General features: G+C 35.5%; 1 long non-coding RNA gene and 1 pseudogene across 2 annotated transcripts in view; one reads left to right on the top strand and one right to left on the bottom strand.

The window, feature by feature from the left end:
* Positions 1-2,287: 2,287 nt before the first annotated feature.
* Positions 2,288-3,669, bottom strand: LOC114471946 (rac GTPase-activating protein 1 pseudogene; annotated as a pseudogene).
* Positions 3,670-4,542: 873 nt separating this feature from the next.
* LOC114471949 (uncharacterized) overlaps positions 4,543-9,808 on the top strand; it is a 6,380-nt gene continuing 1,114 nt past the window's right edge. The window contains exons 1-3 of one of the 2 annotated variants that reach the window (XR_003675048.1): positions 4,543-4,686; positions 5,929-6,006; positions 8,530-8,638. This is a non-coding gene — a long non-coding RNA (uncharacterized LOC114471949). Of the gene's footprint in view, positions 4,687-5,928; positions 6,007-8,529; positions 8,709-9,808 lie in introns of those variants that run through there. The other variant, XR_003675047.1, reaches the window with a different exon arrangement.

The raw sequence follows: 9,808 nt of genomic DNA, 5'->3' as shown, positions 1-9,808 counted from the left end.
ATCTAGTATTACAGTAATTTTATTTATTTTTGCTGTTTTCTCTTTATTTATTAAAATTTCTTGAATATTTTTCTGCCATTCCATGTGTTTTTGGGGTTATTTTGTGCATTTACATTTGGGACCCAAGTTGCCCATGTCTGTAGTTCAGTAAGCTGTAGTAAGAAGTGAATTAGATTTTTTTGTGTGTATTTTTATTTTCTTTGGAATAAGAAAACTCAATGAAACTTTTAACGTGAAAAGAAGAACAAGAACGTACCTACTTGTTATTTGTGCATGGTTGTGGAGTCATTTAAATGTTATAATGTGTATGTCTGGTATCTTTAAAAATGTCTGAGTTGAATAAATGGGTTTTATATTTTCTTACAAATTTTTTATTCCTATTTTATTTTTTCATATTTCATAACTTGTTTTAAGGATCTTATGATAGCCTTATCTCAGAAAAATGTTTTCTCATTTTTCATGCCTTACTGGATTTTCACCCCTGTTTAAGTGTGCTCATCATATTTAAACTAGTTTTAAGGGTCTTATTGGTTTTCCAAAAATGAAGAAAAGAACAAATGGCACTCCAAACGCTCCAATACTCCAGAAGAAAACACCTCTGCCAACACACTCAACCTTCTCTCACTTCTCACCTGTTCTGTCCAGTACACCTTAGGTCAGGTATAGGTGTAGTTCAACAATTAGACACTAGATGGAGCCCCAACATAAGTATTGGGTCTAAGCTCTGATTGAACATCCATCACACCTGTGTGTTGGACACTCAGACAATACAGTGGTAGTTGTTGGTGAGTGTCTTCAGATTTATTATGGTTTATTTTAAAGTTAAAAGCTCCTAAAAGCAAGTATTTAAGTTGGAATGTAGGTCATGTTAAAGTACACAGGCTGATTCCATGTTTTTATGACTTTTAGCCCAAATTTAAGTTAACTCTACAGCCAAAGTGTTTGGCCTTTTCAATTTGTTTGCCTTGAGACATCTTAGTCAAAATACATTAAGTTACTATTTGATCCAATTGATATATATATATATTGTGATTTCATAGTGTAATTTAGGTTAAAAGAATGAAGAATAAAATCACTAACATGTTAAGAGTAATAAATATTGGTGTAGAGTTTCTGATAAATAAGTTTACGTAAATACTAAAATTAATAAATAAGTTTATGGGTAAAATACATTGTTAAAAACTTAGACTTTGATTAAAACGGTTGAAATTCATACACCAAAGCACATGATTTAATTTTACAAATAGAAATAGTCAAACATTGTAGGTTGGCTTAAAAAACATTGAATAGCAAAAAATTAATGAATATAATGAATAAATTGTTTAAAATGGCAAAAGTTCAGGTGGTTAATTTGTTTAAAAATTTTGAATAGAGCTCATTCTTCTTTTTCACCCTTTTCTTTAAGGTTTTCAAGCTGCTACAAAACCTGCAACAAAACTGAATAAACTTTTAAAAGCTGAGTTGACCTCATGTCTTACTTGTGTTCCATCCATGTCCTTTTAAGCTGGACAACAAGCATTGTAGAAAATAAGCTTGACACTTATGATTGCCTTATCTCAGAATAAAAAAATCCAACATTTTTGAATTTTCTTTTGTTACTATAGCCTCACCTCTGAAATGTATTTATCACATTTATCATGCTTTACTGGATTTTCACCCCAGTTTAAGTCTACTAATCATATTTATTATTTTATTTTAAGGTCTTATGATAGCCTTATTTTAGAAAAAAAATATTCAAACAATTTTTATGCCTTTTGAAATTTCGGAGTTTGTCACATTTTTCTAATTTTTCATGCCTTACTGCATTTTAACCCCAGTTTAAGTGTGCTCATCATATTTAAACTCGTTTTAAGGCTTTTATGATTATCAATAATTCAATTTGTATGCCTTACCTCAAAATGTGGATGTTTTTCATGCCTTACTGTATTTTCACTGCAGTGTAATTGTGCTCATCATATTTAAACAATATATATTTATAAATACACACACTTCTCAAAGTACAAACACGTCAAACTATGACAAATTAAAGACAGACAAGGATTTCAAAGTTGTCCACGTGGTGGGCGTTAAAACATTTAATAAAAGCACAAACATTTAAGAAAATGGTCAAAAGTTCTGTTCTTCAACTACTGAGTAACACATGAGCTGATGAACCATCACAATAAAAGCACAACAATATAGAAAGAAAAGCAATAGAGATATAAACAGCTGGGTTTTTCAAAATAAAACAACTATAATATAATATGTTATAAACAACTATATATGTACATATAAGAATTAAGCCTTTCAACAAAATTAATTAAAATATTTCGGACTACAGTCTGGGGTACTTTGTCACGGCTGCTCCGTCACAAACTGGTCCCAGTAATTACTGGGCATGGTCAGCAGGCGCTCCATCACCTTGATCTGACGGTTGGTGTCCCACATGATGGTAATGAGGTCTGGGTTGGGGACGGCGTGGCCCACGATTGTCGGACCAAAAACAAGGGCCAGGTTGTGAATGTCCATCCTGGTTTCTAGGCTTTCAGCCACTCGCTGCAGATGCAGAACCAGGAAGGCCAGCGTGTCTCTGTTGGCTTTGGGCAGGTCACTGATGCTCTGGTACAGCAGAGAGAAGCTGTTCTCCTCATCAGAAACCTCTGCTGCGTCCATGAAGGCCTGGGTCAGGCGGAACGTGAGCAGCGGCTCCTTCAGGTTCCTTAGGAAGTCCTTGAGGAGCCCCGTCACGGTGTTGATGTTTTTCACCTCACTGAGGACGGGAACCATGTTAGTGAGGAGGAACTCCTCCTTCAGGTCTTTCACTTGGACGTAGGAACCGGAAAGACGGTAGAGTCCGGCCTCACACAGGCCGCGCTGCTCAATCTCATTAACGCAGCTAATCACCAGAGGAGGAATACTGGGGGAGGAGTCAGGGGCGTAATCAGCCAGTACGTCATACACACACCCCTCTCCGATCTTAAGCGGGCAGCCAATGGGGTTGGGGGTGCAGGGCAGGGGGCAGCGCTCCCTACATTGTGGGTGGGACACCACTTTACAGTCACTGCACTTCATGGACCGCTTTAAAAACGTGATCTTCCTTCCACAGTGAACGCAGGACACAGGCTTGATGACCATGTTGGAGACAAAGTGGTGGAGGCGAGCGGTGCCGTCGTTCTGTGGAGCGTTGGGCTGAGCTTTGAGCTCTGGCTCCACGGGAACAGATTCAGAGTCACACACGCCAGCACTTTCCCTCCCGCTGTGTGTCCGAGGAATCGGCTCAATGGTGGAAACGTCCTCCATGGGTCCTCCATTGTCAGGAACCGTCACGGTGGGGGTCTCGGTCACCAGGCTCTCCTTCGCTGACAGCTCCTCACACTCCGTCTCGCCCTTCGGTCTGGGGTGGATCTCCACCTCCACCACCACCTGGTTGGGGGCGTGTTTTAGTGGGACTTCCAGGGCCCCTCTCTCTGTCTCAGCCTTAGTGAAGGTCTCTTTCCTGGAGCGGACTTTCTGCTTCTTCTTCTTCCACTTACGACGGCAGTCGCCCAAGTTTCGAGCCAGTCGGCTAAAACCCAGGAAAGATAGAATGCCCATAATGTGACAAACTATCCTGAAGCTGCGTTAAAAACGTCTTTAAATGTGTCTGTGATAGAGATGTGTTGGCGATCTGTCTCCAGATTGTGAACACTAACATCTATTCCTAAGAGTTTGTTTATATATTGAGAAGATGAAAGCCCAACTGACATTTGTCTCATGCTGACCGCTCATTGGTCGAGAGTTAACGGTTACTGCTCGCCTATTGGCCGAGAGTTTACAGTGAATTGTCGCCCATTTAGCGAGAGTTGCGAGTCAATTGTAAATAACCAAGATGATTGCGACCAATCACTGTTCTTTAATCCCCGGAAGTGTATAAGTGGTGGCCATGATAAAAGTTCGTTTGAATTTTCTGAGGAAAGGAAGTGCGGCCGTAGGATTATTACGTCACCTAGTGGAAGTCTCTGATCGTCAAAACTAACGTGACCACCTTTTCCTAACTCCTCTCCTAGGAAAGTGGATAGGAAAGGAGATAGGAGGGGATATTCGGACGCAGCCTAGAAATATTTCGATCATTACTCCATGTCGGTTGTCATTTATTTTATTTTATTTTTAAATAATCATAAATTGTGTTGCATACTATTCTTTGTTTTCCTCCTGGAATGTATAATATAAGTACAGTGTGTAATTTTTGCCTGTGATTATGTTTTTGTAAAAACAAAATAAAAGCACAACCGCGAGCACTTCAGAATAAAAGAAACAAGGTATTTCATATATTTTACAATAAAATCCAGAAAAACTATTTCCATCATGTTTGAGTGAGGTTCATTTTTTTACATGTTTTTTTGCATAAACATACATTTACAGCGTTCTGGACAGCCTGTGGCGCTTCCTGTCAATGCTAGGGACTTTATTTTGAAAAAAACGGAAACGGAGGTGCATTTGTTCTAAATATTCCGGCCGGTGGGACGTGACATGCTAACGCTGTTTACAAGGTTTTTCAGACTGAATAATAGCTTTTAATGTCACCGTAGCAGAATGGTGTACATGTGATTTTATAGGGTTATTATTCTACAGTGTCGGAGATTAAAGATGATACTTTATTGTTATTCAGAGGTGATACATGCGGAGGCTTGGTGTTGTGTGCTAACAGGAGATGCTGCTCACTGAGAGGTAAGCAGCTGTTCTTTAGACATAAATGTAATTTGTGTTTTTATTCCGCCAAAAGCTGTTTTACTGACTTTGTATTCCCAGGTAAACCAAATAGAAACCATATGGGACAATAATATGTCTCTAAAGAGCAACAGAACACCAGAAAACAACGTATTTCCTCTAATTCTAAAATATCAAAATCATGAACAATATGATGATTCATTCGCTATCATTAGCTTTGGGTTAAAAATAAAATCCCATCTGTTCAGGTTATTTCAAAACACATGATTACATTGAGTTTACAAAATAAAAAAGATAGTATATTATAAGACTATGCCAAGTTTGTCGTACATAAACTAGTAGTTGTGAAATCAACACCAAAAATTTCAGGTGAATGAATTTAACCTAATTATAAATAACTCAAGTAAAAAAAAAAAAAAAATTTCTGAAAGCATCACACATTCGTTTCCTCCTACAAATACAGACAAAACCTGTAAAAACAAACCGTTTTCACCAAGTTTTATTTTTTTAAATTGAAAATTATTTTCATTATTTGTTTTGAATCATACTTTTTATTATTATTATTATTGAATGGTTTGATGAATAAAATCATGTAAATCATGTTTAATTGTTTAAAAAGTTAATGACCAAATCCTGTACATTTTCTTAATGTTAAAGCTTAATATACCTGCTTCTATACTGACACTTTAATTGAAGCTTTTGAAGTGTCATTCTATACATTTTGTCTGTGTTTATTATGCATTTTTACCATTTCCTATGATTAGGAGCATACTGACGAGATAATACAATGATGCTACCTTCAAAGTGATTTGTTAATTTTTTAGGAAATAGTTCCACAAAGATCAGCATTGCAGTTCAACCAGCATTTATATTAAAATACTTTTGTAACAATTGTTGTTTTTTTTGTATTAAATATTTGTCTTTCATCAGTCTGAAGAACAGTAAATGGGAGGCGTTACTCTCTTATTAAATAAAAATATTGTAGTAGTTCACGACAAATATGCCTTCTAGTATTTTCCTTGCCAATAATCAACTTTTTTCCTTCATCCATTCAGTAAATCAGTGAATATATAATTTTTCAGATATTTGCATTAAGAGAAGAGGTATCATTATCAAAGCAGACTTAGGTGCTGTTCAGAAAATACAGAGTTTGTTACCACTGTCTGTGGGGATCTGTTGAAGAATGAAATATGCAAAGAAGTGATAAGGACACTATCTTCATTATCATTGTTTGTTGTTTAGGTGATACCAAACCGACGGGACAAAATGGACAAACAGATTTTGGGGAGTCGTCCCGAGTGGGTCAGTGAATCATCAAAGGTCAGTGAGAAAAACTCTTTTTTTTTTTTTTTTTTTCATCTTGGATTCAAAGATTAGTCAGGAGTAAATATGTTCCTGTTGGACATTTTTATCCATCGGGCTGTAATAAAGTATAATAAAGGAAAGGAGGATAATGAAATACCCTCATTCCATCCAGTTATCAAGCTTGGCCTTAAAACGTTGAGTGACGCATCAGACACTTCAATCAATCAATCAATCAATCTTTTATTTGTATAGCGCCAAATCATAACCAATGGTATCTCAAGACACTTTACAGTAGAGCAGTCTTAAGGACGGACTCTTCATTTTATGGATACACACATATGCATATATACGTATATACACATACATATGTATCCCACACCCAACATGAATTCATCATTGCGGCAAGGAAAACCTTCTGTTAAGCAGCAGGAACCTTGTGTGGATCCCATTCCTATGATGAACAGCCATCCACATTATGCTGTGTTGGGTGTGTGCAGAGGAAAGGGTGGAGACAGAGTTGTTGAGACTCTGTAGACTCCACACTGAGGATCCCACGGCACCGGCTAGGTCCTGCTTGTTAGCTTCGATTTTGGTATCAGGGGTGCGGAACCGCTTCTCCAGATTGTTGATCCTCGCCTCCATATTAACAGTACGCTGCACTTTATGCAACTACCATTGTCCCTAAAGGAGGACGAGGAGTAACTAAACATCTGACACACCGGGCAGGAGAGAGAAGCCATAGGTGCTAAATTTAAGCTAAGCTAAGCTAAGGACAAAAGGACGTTTAAAGGAGATTACACTGCCTATAAGAGGCGAGATTGCTCTTTACTTAACCTTCGTACGTTTAACTGTACGGTAAAAAATTAAAACAAGTGTTTTCAAGGCTAAAATATCAATGACAACAAGTTTGATTAGCGTTAGCAGAACACAGTAGTAGAGCGCTGCAAGCAGCGGTAGAGCGTAAACAGGAAATGATCGATACGTCACCACGTCAGCACGTCACCAGCCAACATGTAGGTCTGTCAGAACATCCTGCACTGCTCCACCATGAATATGATGAGCATAATGATGGTTTATTGTTCTATGAATCTGTGATAACAATATTTATTTATCTGAATAATATCCACTGCTATCCACAATGTTTATTATTATTATATAAAGTCATGTTAAAGATGTAAATCCTTGTTTTAATCAGAAATAAAATGGGTTAAAAGTGAAAAAAGTGGTGGAAAAGATGGTGAAATGGGATTTTAAAAACTACAGAAATTAGTTAAAAGCTGCAAATGAGAGTGGCCAAAAATGGACAGAAAAAGTGGAAAAATGGTCAATATTGAAACAATTAGTTTCAGTGAAAAATTGGAATTGTGGTTAAATTGGCAAAAATAAGCATGAAATATGGTGAAAAGAGGTTAAAAGTGACAATAATGGGTCAACATATGTGACGAAAGGGTTTATAAGTGTCGAAAATGTCTTAAAAGTGGAAAAAATGTGCAGAAAAGGTTTTGAAATGTGACGGAGAAGTGTCAGAAATGGGAGTAATGTAGCAAAAATGCAAAAAGGAGCAAAAAATATAGCAAGAAAAAGTGATGAAAATAAATTAAACTCTGGCAAGTTTGGTGTTGTTGCAGAAAAAGGTAAAAAAATAAGCAAAAATGGGCTCAAATTGTTAAAAAAATTCTTAGTTTTTTTTAAAGCATCTGGCGACCCCCTCCCAGTGTTTCGTGACCCCAAGTGTGGTCCTGACCCCAAGGTTGAGAATCCCTGATGTAACTGATAACTACCTGCAGCCATGAGCGTGTGATCCACATGATGACTGTTGTACACGTGTTAATGTGATCCTTGTTACCGCCACACACACACACACACACACACACCACACCCACACGCACACCACACACACACACACACACACACACACACACACTTCTTTCTGTGGCGTGAGGGTATGAGGGCGTGGGACAGTTAAAGAATTAAATTGATTAAAATAAATTTTTAAAAATTACAGTTTTCCTTTTTTTTTAACAATGTACAGGCTTGGGTGTTTGACTGTCACATGATCACGTTAATATGATGCTATTTATTTATTATTTTCACATTATTTTCATCCCTACTGCTGTCGGACTGTACAACTAAACAGTCTAAGGCGTCTCTCCTTATAGTATAAGAATATATCTATATTATTTATCCTTTTTATATAGCTATTTATATTTTCTATTTATATCTAAGTTTATATATAGCCTCTATTATTGTATTGTCATATTTTATCTCCTTCATTACACTATTTTTCGGTTGTCTTTTGGGTGTTCTGTGCGTTGCCTTCTGTTTTTTATTTTATTTATTTTTATTGTTTCTTATTTTACTACAAATTAATTCAATATAATTTCTGCTTCTGTGAATAAATAAATCTTCATAAGGAAGCTTAAAAAATGGAAACTTTGCTTTAGTAAGGAAGAAGGGTTGAGGGTAAATAAATATACACGTTTATTCCCTTTTTCTAACATCTCTGTACACTGACGTAACTGAACTTTATTTTTTCAGTTCTGGGAGGTGATCAGTGACGAGCACGGCATCGACCCAACAGGAACGTATCATGGAGACAGCGACCTTCAGCTGGACAGGATCAGTGTTTATTACAATGAAGCCTCTGGTAACTTTATCCACCTCACACTGGTTCTTTAGATACACAACATACACCACATCAGTGTTTCTAATTATGAGTTACAACTGAGTTCAAGAGGATCATAGTCAAAAAAAAATAAATAAATCCTGTGCCTTTTATTTTGAAAGATATTTATTTATGCCGTCCCCAATCTCTTCTCCAATACTATTTTTCTGTATTTTTGTCAATTTTTAAAAAAAATCTGTATTTTTTTTTTAAGTCGTCTTGTGTGTTTTCAAAGTAATTTTGTGTATTTTTGTTATTTTTTTAATATTTTTTTGTATTTTAGAATCTCTGTATTTTTGTTCTTGTTCTGAATATTTTTCTGTGTTTTGTATTTTGTGTTTTTGTCCTTTTGTATATATTTCTGTATTTTTGAACCATTTTATATATTTTTGGAGTAAACTTTGTGTATTTTTTGTTTGACGTTTTGTATATTTTTCTGTATTTTAAAGTGTGTTTTTGGAGTAATTTGTTGTATTTTTGTTGTAGTTTTAAATATTCTTTCTTTATTTTTGTCATCGTCTCTCATATTTTCAAAGTAATTTTGTGTATTTTGGTCATTTTGTATATTTTACAATTGTCTTTGTTGTTGTTTTGAATATTTTTTTCTGTATTTTTTGTCGTTGTCTCTTGTGTTTTCAAAGTCATTTTGTGTATTTTTGTTTTTTTTTAAAAAATATTTTTCTGTATTTTAGAATTTATTTGTGTGGTTTTGGAGTAATTTGTGTTATTTTTGTTCTCTTTCTAAATATTTTGTGTATTTGTCATTTTGTAAATATTTCTGTATTTTCGAATCATTTTATGTATTTTGAGTAAATTTGTGTATTTTGGAGTAAATTGTGTGTTTTTGTTGTCGTTTCGTATATTTTTCTGTATTTTCTAATCATCTTGTGTGTTTTTGGAGTAGTTTTGTGTATTTTTGTTGTTGTTTTGAATATTTTTCTGTAATTTTCGTAGTTTGTGTGCTTTTTTGTACTTTTGTGTTTTTTACCATACCTTTAGTTATTTTTCTGTAATTCTGTGTGTTCACTTTGGGGGCTGCATGAAATTAAACAGAGGTCCACACGTGGCCCTATGTCATAATTATATTTTTCTGTTTTTTATTGTGAAATAGAAGCAAAAGGCAGAAATTCAGTTAAAATTGAACTTAAAAAA

Source organism: Gouania willdenowi, chromosome 11 (genome assembly GCF_900634775.1).
Source record: "Gouania willdenowi chromosome 11, fGouWil2.1, whole genome shotgun sequence".
NCBI lineage: Eukaryota > Metazoa > Chordata > Actinopteri > Blenniiformes > Gobiesocidae > Gouania > Gouania willdenowi.
Note: the sequence above shows the minus strand (reverse complement) of the source record. Positions and strands in the feature narration are given on the sequence as shown.